This window comes from Sphaeramia orbicularis, chromosome 9 (genome assembly GCF_902148855.1).
Source record: "Sphaeramia orbicularis chromosome 9, fSphaOr1.1, whole genome shotgun sequence".
NCBI lineage: Eukaryota > Metazoa > Chordata > Actinopteri > Kurtiformes > Apogonidae > Sphaeramia > Sphaeramia orbicularis.
Window position 1 is genome coordinate 41,484,129 of NC_043965.1, and position 18,211 is coordinate 41,502,339.

Below are 18,211 nucleotides of genomic sequence, written 5' to 3' on the forward strand. Positions count from 1 at the left end.
TGTAGATTTAACATTTTGAACATGCAGATTTAACATTTTAAACATGCAGATTTAACATTTTAAACATGCAGATTTAACATTTTAAACATGCAGATTTACCATTTTGAACATGTAGATTTAACATTTTGAACATGTAGATTTAACATTTTAAACATGTAGATTTAACATTTTGAACATGTAGATTTAACATTCTAAACATGTAGATTTAACATTTTAAACATGTAGATTTAACATTTTGAACATGTAGATTTAACATTTTAAACATGTAGATTTAACATTTTGAACATGTAGATTTAACATTTTAAATATGTGGATTTAACATTTTAAACATGTCGATTTAAAATTTTAAACATGTAGATTTAACATTTTAAACATGTAGATTTAACATTTTAAACATGTAGATTTAACATTTTAAACATGTAGATTGAACCTTTTAAACATGTAGATTTAACATTTTAAACATGTAGATTTAACATTTTAAACATGTAGATTTAACATTTTAAACATGTAGATTTAACATTTTAAACATGTAGATTTAACATTCTAAACATGCAGATTTAACATTTTGAACATGTAGATTTAACATTTTAAACATGCAGATTTAACATTTTAAACATGTAGATTTAACATTCTAAACATGTACATTTAACATTTTAAACATGCAGATTTAACATTTTAAACATGTAGATTTAACATTCTAAACATGTAGATTTAACATTCTAAACATGTAGATTTAACATTTTAAATATGTGGATTTAACATTTTAAACATGTCGATTTAACATTTTAAACATGTCGATTTAACATTTTAAACATGTCGATTTAACATTTTAAACAGTAGATTTAACATTTTGAACACGTAGATTTAACATTTTAAACATGTAGATTTAACATTTTAAACATGTAGATTTAACATTTTAAACATGCAGATTTAACATTTTAAACATGTAGATTGAACCTTTTAAACATGTAGATTTAACATTTTAAACATGTAGATTTAACATTTTAAACATGTAGATTTAACATTTTAAACATGTAGATTTAACATTCTAAACATGCAGATTTAACATTTTAAACATGTAGATTTAACATTTTGAACATGTAGATTTAACATTTTAAACATGCAGATTTAACATTTTAAACATGTAGATTTAACATTCTAAACATGTAGATTTAACATTTTAAACATGTAGATTTAACATTCTAAACATGTAGATTTAACAGTTTAAACATGTAGATTTAACATTCTAAACATGTAGATTTAACATTCTAAACATGTAGATTTAACATTCTAAACATGTAGATTTAACAGTTTAAACATGTAGATTTAACATTCTAAACATGTAGATTTAACATTCTAAACATGTAGATTTAACATGTAGATTTAACATTTTGAACATGTAGATTTAAAATTTTAAACATGTAGATTTAACATTTTGAACATGTAGATTTAACATTTTAAACATGTAGATTTAACATTTTGAACATGTAGATTTAACATTTTAAACAGTAGATTTAACATTTTGAACATGTAGATTTAACATTTTAAATATGTGGATTTAACATTTTAAACATGTAGATTTAACATTTTGAACATGTAGATTTAACATTTTAAACAGTAGATTTAACATTTTGAACATGTAGATTTAACATTTTAAACAGTAGATTTAAAATTTTAAACATGTAGATTTAACATTTTAAACATGTAGATTTAACATTTTAAACATGTAGATTTAACATTTTGAACATGTAGATTTAACATTTTAAACAGTAGATTTAACATTTTGAACATGTAGATTTAACATTTTAAATATGTGGATTTAACATTTTAAACATGTCGATTTAAAATTTTAAACATGTAGATTTAACATTTTAAACATGTAGATTGAACCTTTTAAACATGTAGATTTAACATTTTAAACATGTAGATTTAACATTTTAAACAGTAGATTTAACATGTTGAACACGTAGATTTAACATTTTAAACACGTATATTTAACACTTTGAACACGTAAATTTAACATTTGAACCTTTTAAACATGTAGATTGAACCTTTTAAACATGTAGATTAAACATTTTAAATATGTAGACTTAACATTTAACCACGTAGATTAAACATTTTAAACATGTAGATTTAACATTTTAAACATGTATATTTAACACTTTAAACACGTAGATTAAACATTTTGAACATGTAGATTTAACATTTTGAACATGTAGATTTAACATTTTAAACACATAGATTAAACATTTTAAACATGTAGATTTAACATTTTGAACATGTAGATTTAACATTTTAAACATGCAGATTTAACATTTTAAACATGTAGATTTAACATTTTTAACATGTAGATTTAACATTTTAAACATATAGATTTAACATTTTAAACACATAGATTAAACATTTTAAACATGTAGATTTAACATTTTGAACATGTAGATTTAACATTTAAAATTTTAAATGTTACATTGTTAAATGTTTACTTTTCCATAACTTTTTTATTTAAAAAAAAAAAAAAAAAAAAAAAGCAAATATGCCATTATTTCAACATTATGGTCTTTGCAATTTAAACGGCACCACATTGTTTTTCAGTTTACAGTTTTATTTTCTAAAAACAATAAGAAATCCATCATTTCTACATACAAATCTGGTTTTGTTCACATACTCTTCCTGTAAAAACTACAGCTATATTTGATTCAATCGTTAATACAAAAATCTTTTCAAATAAACAACTTTGCATTGTATTGTCACTTACAGTTTTTTTATGTTGCAATTTGACAACTTTTTGGTGTTAATTCTACAGTCATTTTTTACAGTGTATTTCCTAAAAGGGAAAGGTTTCATATGGTCATGAAAGACGACTCCAGATGACTGAGGAAATAAATTTAATTATTCGTGCTGGGCTGTGTTGAGAAATTTGATGTTTAAATTCATGTGTCGCCTGAATCATTCAGAAAATACTGGAATTTTATTGCTGACAAATCCTGCATATAGTGCTGTACGTTACACATATCTGCTCTGGAAACACTGGTATGACTGCCTCTTGAAAGTATAGAGTTTTTTTTTTTTTGGGGGGGGGGGGGGAGGGTATTGTGTTTGTATTTATCTGTTTGCTTTTTAATGTGGACCATGAATCTGAAATAAAGCCTATCTATCTATCGAGCTATCTACTCTGTAAAAAATGACTGTAGAATAAACACCAAAAACTTGTAAAACTGCAACATAAAAAAAAAAATGTGAGTGACAATGCAATGCAAAGTTGTTTATTTGAAAAGGTTATTGTGTTAACGATTGAATCAAATATAGCTGTAGTTTTTACAGGAAGAGTATGTGAACAAAACCAGATTTGTATGTAGAAATGATGGATTTCTATTGTTTTTAGAAAATAAAACTGTAAACTGAAAAACAATGTGATGCCGTTTAATTTGCAAAGACCATAATGTTGAAATAATGGCATACTTGCTCATATATATATATATATATATATATATATATATATATATATATATATATATATATATATATATGAGTTATTAAAAAAAGTAAACATTTAACAATGTAACATTTTAAATTTGTAAATTAATGGGTTGGTAGAGTTGGTAGAGTGGCTCGTCCAATAACCAAAGGGTTGGTGGTTCGAATCCTGGCTCTGACTGTCCATATGTCCAAGTGTCCATGGAAGACACTGAACCCTAAATAGCTCTCAGTTGGACCAGGTGGCTTTGGAAAGTGCTTTGGACACCATGAAGGTGGAGAATGTTAAATCAAATAAATGTTAAATCTATATGTTTAAAATGTTAAATCTGCATGTTTAAAATGTTAAATCTGCATGTTCAAAATGTTAAATCTACATGTTTAAAATGTTAAATCTGCATGTTTAAAATGTTAAATCTACATGTTCAAAATGTTAAATCTACATGTTTAAAATGTTAAATCTGCATGTTTAAAATGTTAAATCTGCATGTTTAAAATGTTAAATCTACATGTTCAAAATGTTAAATCTACATGTTTAAAATGTTAAATCTGCATGTTTAAAATGTTAAATCTACATGTTTAAAATGTTAAATCTACATGTTCAAAATGTTAAATCTACATGTTTAAAATGTTAAATCTGCATGTTTAAAATGTTAAATCTACATGTTCAAAATGTTAAATCTACATGTTTAAAATGTTAAATCTGCATGTTTAAAATGTTAAATCTACATGTTTAAAATGTTAAATCTACATGTTCAAAATGTTAAATCTACATGTTTAAAATGTTAAATCTGCATGTTCAAAATGTTAAATCTACATGTTTAAAATTTTAAATCTACTGTTTAAAATGTTAAATCTACATGTTCAAAATGTTAAATCTACATGTTTAAAATGTTAAATCTACATGTTCAAAATGTTAAATCTACATGTTTAAAATGTTAAATCTGCATGTTTAAAATGTTAAATCTGCATGTTCAAAATGTTAAATCTACATGTTTAAAATGTTAAATCTGCATGTTTAAAATGTTAAATCTGCATGTTTAAAATGTTAAATCTGCATGTTTAAAATGTTAAATCTACATGTTCAAAATGTTAAATCTACATGTTTAAAATGTTAAATCTGCATGTTTAAAATGTTAAATCTGCATGTTTAAAATGTTAAATCTGCATGTTTAAAATGTTAAATCTGCATGTTTAAAATGGTAAATCTGCATGTTCAAAATGTTAAATCTACATGTTTAAAATGTTAAATCTGCATGTTTAAAATGTTAAATCTACATGTTTAAAATGTTAAATCTGCATGTTTAAAATGTTAAATCTGCATATTTAAAATGTTAAATCTGCATGTTTAAAATGTTAAATCTGCATGTTTAAAATGTTAAATCTGCATGTTTAAAATGTTAAATCTGCATGTTCAAAATGTTAAATCTACATGTTTAAAATGTTAAATCTGCATGTTTAAAATGTTAAATCTACATGTTACTCTGTAAATATGTTTACAGTTGGATGTGTTTTATTACAGTATTATTCTGGAAACCACAGCTGCCAGTTTTTTTGCGTAAAAACAACAGGATTTTTTTTTACAGTCTATCTATCTATCTATCTATCTATGCCTGCAGGAGAATGTGAAAGCCTCCAACTGTCAAAAATAATGCCTTAATGAACAAAGAAAAACCATATCTGACAAGAAATAACTGCCTCAAGCTGACTCCCTGGAAACATTATCTTATCACTCTGAGGTCGATAATCTAATGCAGCTCTGTTTGCGGTTGCTGGACATGCAAACTTTGAGGAAGTGCTTCTTTATTCAGCCTAATTACACAACACAAGCTCAAGTCTATTTGCTGAACCCCGGGTGTCCATCTCCTCAAGGCTGGGGTCTGTTGTGTGATAAGGCCGAAGGTGTGAAATCCTTCTATTTAAATGTAGTCCAATTTACATTCCATTGTGTTGTTAACAGCTCTGGCAGGGAAAACAGCAAAAACAAAGCCCTTAATTTGATTTTAAGTGTGGACGTAGCAAACCTTAGCAGACCTTTTAGAGTGAGAGCTTTGTTGAACTTATTTATCAAATCAATGCATTTTACAGCTGTCTCCACCGCAGAGGACTCACCTAGACATTTTTCTTCTTGAACTGCAGCCAGGAGAAAACATACGGAAATAGCTCGCAGAATGTTAAATACATTATACCGTATGGATGGATGGTGACAGATGGCACCATAATCAAAAATTGACTGTAATTTGCTGAGTGCAAAAGTTGAAGCGCAAAATAAAAATGTCAGAAAATAGCTGTAAATCATTTTTGGAGCTATAATCAAATCAAAACAGAGCGACGTGAAAAAAAAAAAAAAACAACAACACCGGAATGCCTTTTAAGCTTCATCAGTTGAATGATCATTAACAAAGAACTCTGCACAACATTCTACATGCCAGAGATGTGATGTGCACTGAGAAGAACGCCAAATGATTCTCCAAAGTGCTTTCGGAATGACACCTCGGTTAGCATTTCAAACGAACAGTGATGGTTTAATAAGGTTGTTGTGTTTGTGGCACTAGTAGACAGTCTGTTAATAGGATGATGGCATCCAATAACAGCATGCACTCAGACGGTTGCTAAAGCAAACTCAAAATTTAGGAGACAGGAGGGTTTTTTTTTTTTTCTCTTTCTTTCTTCCAGACTAGACCTGACTTTGCTCAAATGGAAGGAGGCCTAATGTCAGGAGTGATAGACTTGCTAAAAACCACTAGCGGCGTAGCAAAAGAACAAGCCAAAAACCTCAACGAGACAAAGAAATGCATCTAACTGAGAGGTCGGGATTTGGTTTCTGTGTTGTACAGTCCAAAGAAATGACAAAAAACAAAGCAAACAAACACAGATATGAACATTAGGCCTGGATGTCATTGTTAACACTACAACATTCACTTTCCAAACTTTGTGCTTTAACAGAGTGTAAGTAACAATAGAGAGACTAAATATTTGGACTTTCAGCCCTCTGGAAGATTGGAGTTTCCCAAAGACTGGCTATCCATTTATATATACCAGTGTTTAGAGTCCCAACCTGGCCTATATCCATGTGTATTGCCATGAAAGGGCATTTTGGCCCTGGTAGAACCAACATGTATGTCATTAAGCATCTGTCGTCAGTGTTGGCTAAACACTGGATCTGCTCCAGGACTAAGTCAACTGACAGTGTTTAGTAGGTGTACGTATGCACTCTCCAAAATAGAGGTACGAGATCAGAACATTTATGTACCTAGAAGTACATTTTTTAAGAATGTTCTCTCAAAAGTACAGGGTGGGGAAGCAAAATTTACAATGAACATTTAGTTGTTTTTTCTCAGCAGGCACTACGTCAATTGTTTTGAAACCAAACATATATTGATGTCATAATCATACCTAACACTATTATCCATACCTTTTCACAAACTTTTGCCCATATGAGTAATCAGGAAAGCAAACGTCAAAGAGTGTGTGATTTGCTGAATGCACTCGTCACACCAAAGGAGATTTCAAAAATAGTTGGAGTGTCCATAAAGACTGTTTATAATGGAAAGAAGAGAATGACTAGGAGCAAAACTATTATGAGAAAGTCTGGAAGATACTATTAAAGAAGAATGTGAGAAGTTGTCACCTGAATATTTGAGGAACACTTGCGCAAGTTTCAGGAAGCGTGTGAAGGCAGTTATTGAGAAAGAAGGAGGACACATAGAATAAAAACATTTTCTATTATGTACATTTTTTTGTGGCAAATAAATTCTCATGACTTTCAATAAACTAATTGGTCATACACTGTCTTTCAATCCCTGCCTCAAAATATTGTAAATTTTGCTTCCCCACCCTGTATGTGTGTATATGTGTATATACATGTATATATGTATCGATAGATAGATGTATATGTATATGGGTATATGCGTATATGTATGTATGTATATATGTATATATTGCTGGTTTAGACCAGGGGTGTCAAACATGTGGCCAAATCTGGCCCGCCAAAGGTTCCAATCCGGCCCCTGGGATGAAAGTGCAAAAATCAACTTGAACACTCAAGGTTGTCCAAATCCTTTTGGTTCAGGTTCCACATACAGACCAATGTGACCTCCAATAAAAATAACAACACAATAACCCATAAATAATGACAATAACAAATTTTCTTTGTGAAAAATTATGGGGAAAAAATGTAACTGAAAAAATAAATTCTCATGACTTTCAATAAAATAATTGGTCATACACTGTCTTTCAATCCTTGCCTCAAAATATTGTAAATTTTGCTTCCCCACCCTGTACAATATTGGTCTTTAGGAGGCCAGAATTGCACCTTTAGACTACGAAAAAGGGTCCAAACTTATGTAAAGTACAAATTTGTCCTATAAGGTACCCTGCAGCATTAAAAAATGTGTGTAGACCATGAGAATGGGCTATAGGCTAGGAGAACTGAACAGTAGGCCTAATTACACTGGTCAACAACAAATTTATTGTTTAAGTTTTTTGAGCTGATTTAGGATAATTTTGGTGTGCTGAATCCAAAAATCACATTAATTTTGCTCAATCAGGTCAACTTTCTGAACTATGCTACATATTGGCTTTTTAACATTTTTGCTTACATTTATGGGCATTTTCACATCATATGATACAAAATTCTTTCATATTTCTTGCAATAAACGAGTTCTGAAGATTTTACTTTTGCCAATTTATGATTAATGTTTTTTTTTTTAATATTACAGGTGAATGAAATGGCTTCGACTAGAAGATCTTGCAAAAGTAAGCCTGACGTATTCTGCTACATCTGCGGTGAATACACCATTGTACCTAACAGGAATCAAGTCACAAGTTTCATAAAGTGTGCTTACCAATCTTATTTTGGTATTAATTATTATATTTTGTGAGAAGATCAAATTTTTCAAAAATCAAATTAGCAAAAAAAAAAACCTGACCTGATTGAGAAAAACAGATGTCATTTTTGGATTTAGCGGAGCAAAATGGTCCTAATTCAGTTGAAAAAACCTAGACAACTTGCAAAAAACATTTTTTTGTAACCCAGTGTAATAGTTCAAACATTAGGCTTAGCGCAGGGGCGTCAAACTCCTTTTAGCTCAGGGGCCACATTCAGCCCAAATTGATCTCAAGTGGGCTGGACCAGTAAAATAATAGCATAATAACTTGTAAATAATGACGACTCCAAATTTTTGTCTCTGTTTTAGTGCAATCAAAATTAAATTATGAAAATATGTACATTTACAAACTATCCAAACAAAAATGATGTGAATAACTAGGGAAAAAATGAGATTTCTTGAGAAAAATAAGTGCAATTTTAACAATATTACACCTCAATTTACCATTTATACATGCATAATATGGATTGGATCTACAAAGACAACAAAATATTTAATAACAGGAAGTATAAAGTTAAAATTTTACTTACAAAGGTAAGGTTCAGGTTCTTCAGATTTTATTGTTAAAGGATAGTTTGTAAAAGCTGATATTTTCATAATTTAATGTAATTTTTTTTACGCGAAAACAAAGAGAAAAATATGGAGTTGTCATTATTTATAGGTGTAATGTAAAATGATGTTTTTCACAATAAACTAAGAAAATTTGGAGTCATTATTTATAGGTTATTATGCTATTATTTTAGTTGAGACCACATTGTCCTGTATGTGGAACCTGAACTAAAACAAGTTCAACATCCTTGATTGTTAATATCTGAAGTGTCATTTTTGCAAATTCATCCCAGGGCCGGACTGGACTGGTTTTGGCCCCCGGGCCACATGTTTGACACCCCTGGCTTAGCACATTATTTATTATATATCATACTGTAATTACTCTATATTATATTTAATAATAATTTGTGTTTTAATGTAATAGCCCGATTAGCTCAATGATAATAGCCTAATAATTTATTTAGCCTATTAGAACCTCTGATTATTGCCATAATCTCTGTTTTATCAAGCTTACCAATCTTATTTTGGTATTAATTATTCTATTTTGTGAGAAGATCAAATTTTTCAAAATCAATTTAGCAAAAAAACCTGACCTGATTGAGAAAAACTGATGTCATTTTTGGATTTAGCGGTGCAAAATGGTCCTAATTCAGTTGAAAAAACCTAGACAACTTGCAAAAAACATTTTTTTGTAACCCAGTGTTATTTGTGTTTTAATTTAATAGCCCAATTAGCTCAATGATAATAGCCTAATAATTTATTTATCTTATTAGAACCTCTGATTATTGCCATAATCTCTGTTTTATCAAGTTTTCATTCACACCTCCATGTCTTGATGTCGTAGCTTGCCTATGCCGTTTTTTGTTTTTTGTTTTTTTTTTCTCAATCAGGCCACCGGTTCAAACTTTAAACATCAAGGCATTATCAACTATACGAGAGTTTTCTTTCTATGTAAAGTACTTAAGGTACAAAAACGGACCATTTCGAAAGGGTTCAGAAATGTGTCTCCAAAAAGTACACCCCCAGCGACAAGCATTTGTACCCTTTTAAGTACAAGCTGGTACCTCTATTTTTGAGAGTGTGTGAAGGATGCCGTAAGCCAAAAAAGTAGAGAAACGAGTCCTGTATTTTAAGATGCAGGAATAACAAACGCACCTGTTTTTTCTCAAGTAACACCATATGTATATAGAACAGAGTTTAGACGACTCGCCGTTATTTCGTAAAATGAGCTCTGTTCATATTCTGCATGGCATCATTTTGTTCAGGAATAGATGGCTGGCTGCTCTAAATGTGTTTTCTCTTGAAACATACTTAATGATAAAGGGATGTGTACTTGCTTTGACTTTCCATGAGCATGTTGAGAGAGGCTTTGTCATGGAAAAACATAATTGCAACAGTACATCATGGGTGATTGGCTCCAGACTCCAGCACACGTGTATTACTTCCAGGAATGAAACTCTTGGGATGTAAATCACTTGGATTTATGACATTTGTCAACATTACAGTTCTTCTGATAAAGTTCTCCTGTCACTTTCTGTTAAAGTTAACGGGGGGGATCCTCTAGTTCAGGGGTGTCAAATTCATTTTCTTCCGGGGGCCACATTCAGCCCAATTTAATCTGAAGTGAGCCAGACCAGTAAAATAATAGCATGCTAGCCAATAAATAATGACAACTCCAAATTGTTTTAGTCCATAAAATAACATTCAGTTGCGCCAATATTTACATTTCCAAACTATCCAAGTAAAAAGGATGTGAATAACCTGAAAAATGAAATTTGTTTAGAAATTTAAGTACAATTTTGTCAATATTATGCCTCGACTTATCATTTATAGGTTACATGAGCATTGCAGATCAGATCTACAACAGCACAAAACATTCAGTAACGAGCAAAATATTTTTAAAATTGCACTTAATTTTCTTTAGGCATTTCAGGTTGTTCATATTTGTTCAGGTTATTCACATTTTATTGTTAAGGTATAGTTTCTTACTGTAAATATTTTCATAATTTAATGTTTTTTTGCACTAAGTCAAAGAGAAAAAATTGGTGGTGTCATTATTTATAGGTTATGATATTATTTTTGAGTTTGATGCCCTAGCTAACTTGCACTTAGCCACTTAGTCATCCCACGGGCCGGATTGGAAACTTTAGCGGGTCAGTTTTGGCCCCTGGGCCGCATGTTTGACACCTGTGCGCTAGTTGATTGGACATCAGTAGGTCAGAGTCAGTGGAACAAAATACCAACGGTCCAGATCAAGATTATTATCGTTAACGAAAACTAACGAAATGATGAAAACTACAATTGTAAAAACATTTTTGTTAACTGAAATAAATAAAAACTAGAATAAAAAAAACAAAAAAAACAATAACTAACTGAAACTGTATTGTGTGTTTACAAAACTAACTAAAACGTATAAAAATTCTGGGTAAAACTTCCTTCGTTTTCGTCTGTCAGTGTCGGATTGATATAAAATAGATTTATTCCCCTCAAGTAATTTTAGCTGCTGGCACCATATGATATTTAACGGTCCGTCACTTCTTGTCACTTGTCGTTTTTTAGTCGTCTTCTGGTCCCCACTCTACCTGGAAACATGGAGACTAAAGTTGGGAGAAAGCAGCAGAGTCCTGTCTGGGATTTATTTGAATTTGACAGGGAAGAGGATAAAAGATATAAAGAAACTAATACTAAACTAAAACTAAGTGTTTAGAAAATAATGAAAACTAATAAAAACTAGCATGTTTGACACCTGTGGTTTAGAATAAAGCACTCTGATGTTCTGCCAAAAATGCCGATGTATTGGATTGTAGAGATATGAACTAAAATTTACATGAAGAGACCACTGGATTTATGTGACCACTAGAGGGAGTAGTGAGTCACTGTGTTGGTCTCCCATGGTGATGAAAACTAACGCCATGGTGCTTTTGACCATCAGAAAGTGACCAAATGGAATGAGAACCATTAAGAAACAACTTTTAGAGTCAAAGAAAGTGACAAAGTGATAAAAGCTTGAAGTGGCGGTAAAGAAAAGTGCATTTTTCAGGCTGGAAATTTCACTTCACATTTCTTCTACCGCAGCCTGGTTAGCTCAGTCGGTAGAGCATGAGACTCTTAATCTCAGGGTTGTGGGTTCGAGCCCCACATTAGGCGAGTGATTCTTCTTTGGACTTACGTCTTAAAAAAGTGTGTAATTAACTGTGCGTCCAGCCCCTGTTGTCTTCACCTATCTAAGACCATCAAAATCCAAGCTAGAACTAGTCCTAAACAGGTCCAGATTCTGTTCATTTCATAAATGCTGTGAGTAATATCCTGAATTGTACCGGTGAACAGTAGCGTTAGAAGTGTTTTCACCACTGGACACGACAGAGAATGGAGTTTGATGCTAAAATGGCAGCGTTTCTTCTACATGGGTGAGTTTGACGATGAGTCTTATAAAGGTATAAAAGTATTACGGGGTGTTTGTTCAATGTTTTGTTCAATTCCAAACAGATCTTTAGTTCAGTTATTGACAATACAAACTGTACAGAAAACAGATAATTTGTGGTTTTACTGTGGCTGTTTTCTGTCTAATAACAGAGCTAAGCTAACAGAGCTATAATGTAAACTATCAGCTGATGCAACATGAGAAGATTATGCGAGTGTTATTTTGACCGACTGTCAAAAACGTCTATGAGTTTTAGTTTGAAGATGAAAACTTGATGATACCATCATACAGATGTGTGTAAATAATGAACTTTATACTTTATTCAGTGAATGACACAGTCTGTGGATACACAGTGTTAATTTTTTGCTCCCTAAATATCTTTTTATTTCACTAAAGAAAATCCTCCAGATACAGTATATACATAGTGATACTGGGTCTTACTTTTTACAATTCTCCTTTGTGCATTCTTCCCACCTCTCATCCCTAAAGGAATAAACCAACTAAATACACTCAAAAGTAACAGGCCAAAAATATGCATGTCTAAAGAAAAAAATATATATATACAGTCTACCCTCGTTATACCGCCAACTTCCGTTCACGGCCAAATTGGCGGTATAGCGAAAATGGCGTTACAACGGGTTGCGTCCATAATGTGCATGTCTTTACTATATGATGTCTATGCTGCCTCCGTTAACCCGTTCTAATTACGTTTCTAAATAAATCTTGATTCTGTTATGTTGTAAGGCAGGGATCGGCAACCTTTAACACTCAAAGAGCCATTTCGACCCGGTTTCCACGGAAAAGACAACACTGGGAGCCGCACCTCGGAGGTGCCACGGCGGCGCACCTCGGAGGTGCCGCGCCGCGCTGCTGGCGGTATAACGGTCGGGAAATCAATGGTATAAGTGTTGTTTGTGCATGGAACTGGGCTGGCGGATGGCGATAAGCGGAAATGGCGGTATAACGGCGGGCGGTTTAATGAGAGTAGACTGTATAATTGTTGATTTTTTGCTCCTTTTGTCATTTCTAAGTGTGTTCTTGTACAAAAATTCTCCCTGATGTTGAGAGTTTACAATGTCAATAGTGCTTTAACACTTTCATGCATTGTTGACACTCCAGTGGACAGTTCTTCTCCAGCTGTTCTCTTGTATATTCATAGGTTTTGTTGTTTTAGTTCCATATCAGCCAACACAGTGGACACTTATGCAACATCCCATAATACACTGCAATTCATACCATTACTATAACTTTGCTGTTCTTGATAAACCTGATCTGCACTAACGTTTTTAAGTGTAAATCAGTTATTTGTTAGACAAAAAGAGTTGTTTTTTGCGTATTATATGAGGTAATAACTAGCATTAGAGTATGGTAAAATGTGACAAAACATCAAATTAGCAGCCTTGTTTTCATTTTACTTTCTGATTTTGGGTTTTAAATACATATTTTACTTAAAAAAATTAAATACATGGACATTTTTGTAACTCCATGAAAAAAAAAAAAAAAAAGCTTTCACTTTTTTTTTTTTAATGCCTAAGAAGGTATAAAAACACTCCAGAAAAAAAAATCTTGACTAAGGTTCTCATAATTCATGCATGAAAGGGTTAAAAAGGGAAGGTGAAAGAACCGCTAATGGTAAGAGGAGTTTAATCTAATGGAGTTCAATAAGTTATCCATGGAAAAATTATTAAGGAGTAAACAGCTTATTAACCCTGTAAAGCCTGAACTTTTAAATTAAATTAACAGTTTTTTGAAACTGGAGCCTATTTGTTTTCAAATATCAATTTCCATGAATGAGTTTCAATTCTGTATCATATTTGATACATCAGGTCTCAATGCTCAAATAGTATTTTTGAACAAACAAAAACATAATATAACACAAACTGTAATGGAGCTAGTACAAAGGCTGAACCCAAATGCAAGACCAGAACGCAGATGGCCAATTGAGTGTTTATTAAACACAATCACAGTAGGAAAAAAACAGCACAGAATTGTTAACACGTCTGTGAAGGCGTGTGCTTCTGGACTCTTCGTCCGGGCTGTGAGCGGGGAATGCGGGTGGACAGCACGGCCAAACCGGAGGAATCCCGACTGCACCCCGACTAGGGTAAAACAGAGGATAGTCAAAAAACAAGCCAGGTCATACACAGGAGGGCAATTCAGGAGGCAACGGGACATGAGGGAAAGGCTACTCACGGTCAAAGTCCAGGCGAGGGTCGAAACACAAGGTAACACGTTGGAGGCTGAGGTAATCAGGGAACAGGCAGAATCAGAAGTCGATGTACGAACCAGGGCAGAACCAAACGAGCAGGCAGACGAGGAACAGGCAGAATCGGTGGTCGGAAGGCAAAACGGGTCAAAACGGGCAGACAGACTGACAGGTATCCAAAAACGCTGGTATGTGAGCACACAAAGGTAGAACACAAACTGGCAAAGGAACAGGGGAAAACACAGGGTTTAAATACACAAGAGGGAGGGAAGACAATTGGACACAGGTGGAGATAATCAGGGAGGAGTCAGGTAATCAGGAGCAGGTGAAACAATCAAGGAGGGGAAGTAAAGACACCAGACATGACACAAGAGGGAAACTTAACAAAATAAAACAGGAAATGACAGACAAAACAGAAAAGACAGACAAATCCAGACACAGTCTGGGAGCAGACATGACACAAACATGTTGAACAAATTGGGAATTCCTTTTCAAAACTGGCAAAGTTCTGCCTTCTTCCTCATTAACCCTTTCATGGACGAATTATGAGAACCTTAATCAAAAATTTTTCCTGAGTGTTTTTATTCCTCTTTAAGCATGAAAAAAACAAATGAAAATTTTCTTATGAAAAATAAATAAAATAACTAAAATAAAAACAATAAATAATAAATAAAAATACATTAAAAAAAAAAAAATATTAATAAAAAACAAATTCATATGAACCTATTTTTCATGAAGTTGCAAAAAATGTCCACTCAGCTGGACACCATGTGTTTAATTTTTGACGCACAGAAACATGTATTTACTGATAAATTGTGTGAAAACTATGGGGAGGGCTTGTGATTCAGGAGAGATCTACATAATGTTACCAATTCATGTCAGAAAAGATATGTAGTGTCTTAAAACTTTAATAAAGATATGTATTAAAAAAAAAAGAAAAAAAAAAAAAGAACACCATAATCCATGAATATACAAGAGAACAGCTGTAGAATAGCTGTCCACTGTAGTGACCAGTGTGCATGAAAGGGTTAATGACAATCTTGTAGTGTCACTGGAAAGGCCTCTGGTGAATGAATTCCTCCCCCTGGTGGATTATCTGTGTATTACATGTATCTAATTGTATACATCAGGTTTTCAAGAAAAAAATATCACACTGATCATGTAAAGGCCTTCAAAACTCATGTATCAAATAGGCTGATGTATGCTAGCCTGGCCGGCTCTTTCTCAATAAGAAATCCGTCTGGAATTGCAGGGCATGAATCCAAATAAGAAGGCGGGACTAAGAGGTGCGTGATGTAATTATGCGACGAGCAGATCCCCTATGTCAACAAACCTCAGCATGTTTCCATCATGGTGTGCGGTGGTGGTGGTCGAGTAGTAATTTCGGTGAGTGATACCTGCCACTTTTGTCCAAGAAATTTAAAAATATAGGATGTAATCTTTAATTCAACCCTTATTTTTGAATCACGTAAACAACCGACAACAGTTGTAAGGAGATTTGTGGACTTGGAACTGACTTTAACTCACGATAAAAAGAAGTCGGTGCCTACAACGCATTGCGAAACACCCGCCCTCGAGACTTGTGATTGGTCGGTATAGAACAGATAGTGCATATTTCACAGTGATTGGCCCAATTCCAGACTGTTTTCTCAGTAATGAATAGACTGAAAAAAACAGATGGATGACCAGGTTATATATATGTATCATCGACCATTGTTACTTCCCTTTCCCTCTTCTCTCTCCCTTTGTCCTGTTTCTATTGTTAATTGACCATTTAAGACACAAGACTCTCTAAAAATACTTAACACTAACTGATCATCACAGCTTGGGCTTTTTCCTAAAACTAAAATTCTACAAGAAGAGAAGACTAAACAGAGATAAGTGAAAATGCCAGAGTCTTGTGACATTTATCGATACACCTGTTGATCACAGTCTGCGTTTTTTTCTTCTACATAACAAAAGCTTGTCATGTGACTGATAATCAGTAATAGAAAGTAACCAAGTACTCATGCAGTAATAGAAATCAAGATCTGGGCTTAAGTTGAAGTTTGAGTTCGAAGTGTTTTACTTTTTTTTCTACTTCAAAAAATGGGCATCGTAAAATTATTTCTACTACATTACCATAAATAGGCAAATTTTGTATGTTTACTTCACTTTAGTTACTTTTGAGCTTTAGTTACTTTTTAGATGATGATTTTTTTCCCCACAACCTTTTCCTATTTGACATGTCACAAAAAGCAGTATGTACTTACCTTCACATTTCAGGTATGAGTTGTCAATAGCTCTATCTATCTATCTATCTATCTATCTATCTATCTATCTATCTATCTATCTATCTATCTATCTATCTATCTATCTATCTATCTATCTATCTATCTATCTATCTATCTATCTATGATTTTCCCTCTACAGTTCTCACATGGTTTTGTATCCAAAAAAAAAAAAATGCTGAAATGATCCACAAACCCCTCATGAAGACTTGAGAAAAGGTCCAAAGACTGAAAACAGCCCCCCCCCCCCCCCCCCTCCCCTTCTTTTTTTTTTTTTCCCGTTTATCATGTTTTCTGCTTTCAGATGTAACTGTTTTCCCTGTTTATAAAACAATAGTTGAAACTAGTTTCACCTCCTGCAGGAACAACAGCATTTACTTATGCTTCACTATTAATAACTGATCAATAATGACATCAGATATTCTTATTTATCAGTCTGAGGGAATACAACAGTACTTCTACTTAAATTCTTTGACGAAATTTTGCTGCTAATACTCATCTGTAGGTTTTTTCAAGCAGAACATTTACTATTAATTTTAATAATTAATTAACATTTTGCCATATCATTTTGTTTATGATATATATTTTTTGTATCACATTCAATATATTGGGCATTTATGACAACTTTTTGCTCCCAATAATGTTAACTTTAGCTATAAAAATAAATCTGATCAGTAACATTTTGAAAATATAGAATTTTTTTGTTTGTTTGTTTGTTTTTTGTAAGAATTTTTTTTACAGCCTTTTTATCTCCTTTGAATGGCACTATAATTTCAATATTTCTCAGTATCTTTCAATATTTTTCCATTTTTAACTGAATAACAATATAAATGTTGTTAGTAATGTAACTTTTTAAATTTACCAAAGACTTTCCTACAAAATGTTTGTTGGATGATTTAACATTAGCGGCCATATTGAAAAAGGGCAAAACAAAACAAAATAGCCTTTTCACAGCTGCAGTGGGATGATAATCCAACAGGACGCAGAAAACATGTATCAGCTCATATACAAAAGGTTTTTAAGGAAAGTATTGACCTTGTTGATTAGGTAGAGGTCTCAGAACCTGGTGTAGCAAATATGATACAAATGGTTTCATAGGGTTTAACCTTCCCTTAGATCTGTCAGTAGTCGCTTTTCCACTGACCCTCAAATTGTGCAAATAAAACTTGCGCATAAAAATGTACCTAATGGAAAAACGCCAATTTCGCTGAAAGTCTCATTTTTCGATTAAAGTGTTTTTGCGCTGGCAAGAGGTGGTTTTTCGGGTGTAGCGCAAATGGTATATCACGCAAAACTGCAATGGAAAGACCTTTTTTTGCAACTAGAGTCAGGTGAATTAAAAAACTGGATGTTGATGTATGTTACAACAAGTGAAGAAGAAGAAGAAACATGTCGCGGTATG

At 32.5% G+C, this 18,211-nt stretch overlaps 1 non-coding gene across 1 annotated transcript; it reads left to right on the forward strand.

Moving 5' to 3' along the window:
• The first annotated feature begins 11,986 nt into the window (after window positions 1-11,986).
• On the forward strand, window positions 11,987-12,059 carry trnak-cuu (transfer RNA lysine (anticodon CUU)). Its single transcript has one exon. It is a non-coding gene; the product is annotated as a tRNA-Lys (tRNA).
• The last annotated feature ends 6,152 nt before the right edge of the window (window positions 12,060-18,211 follow it).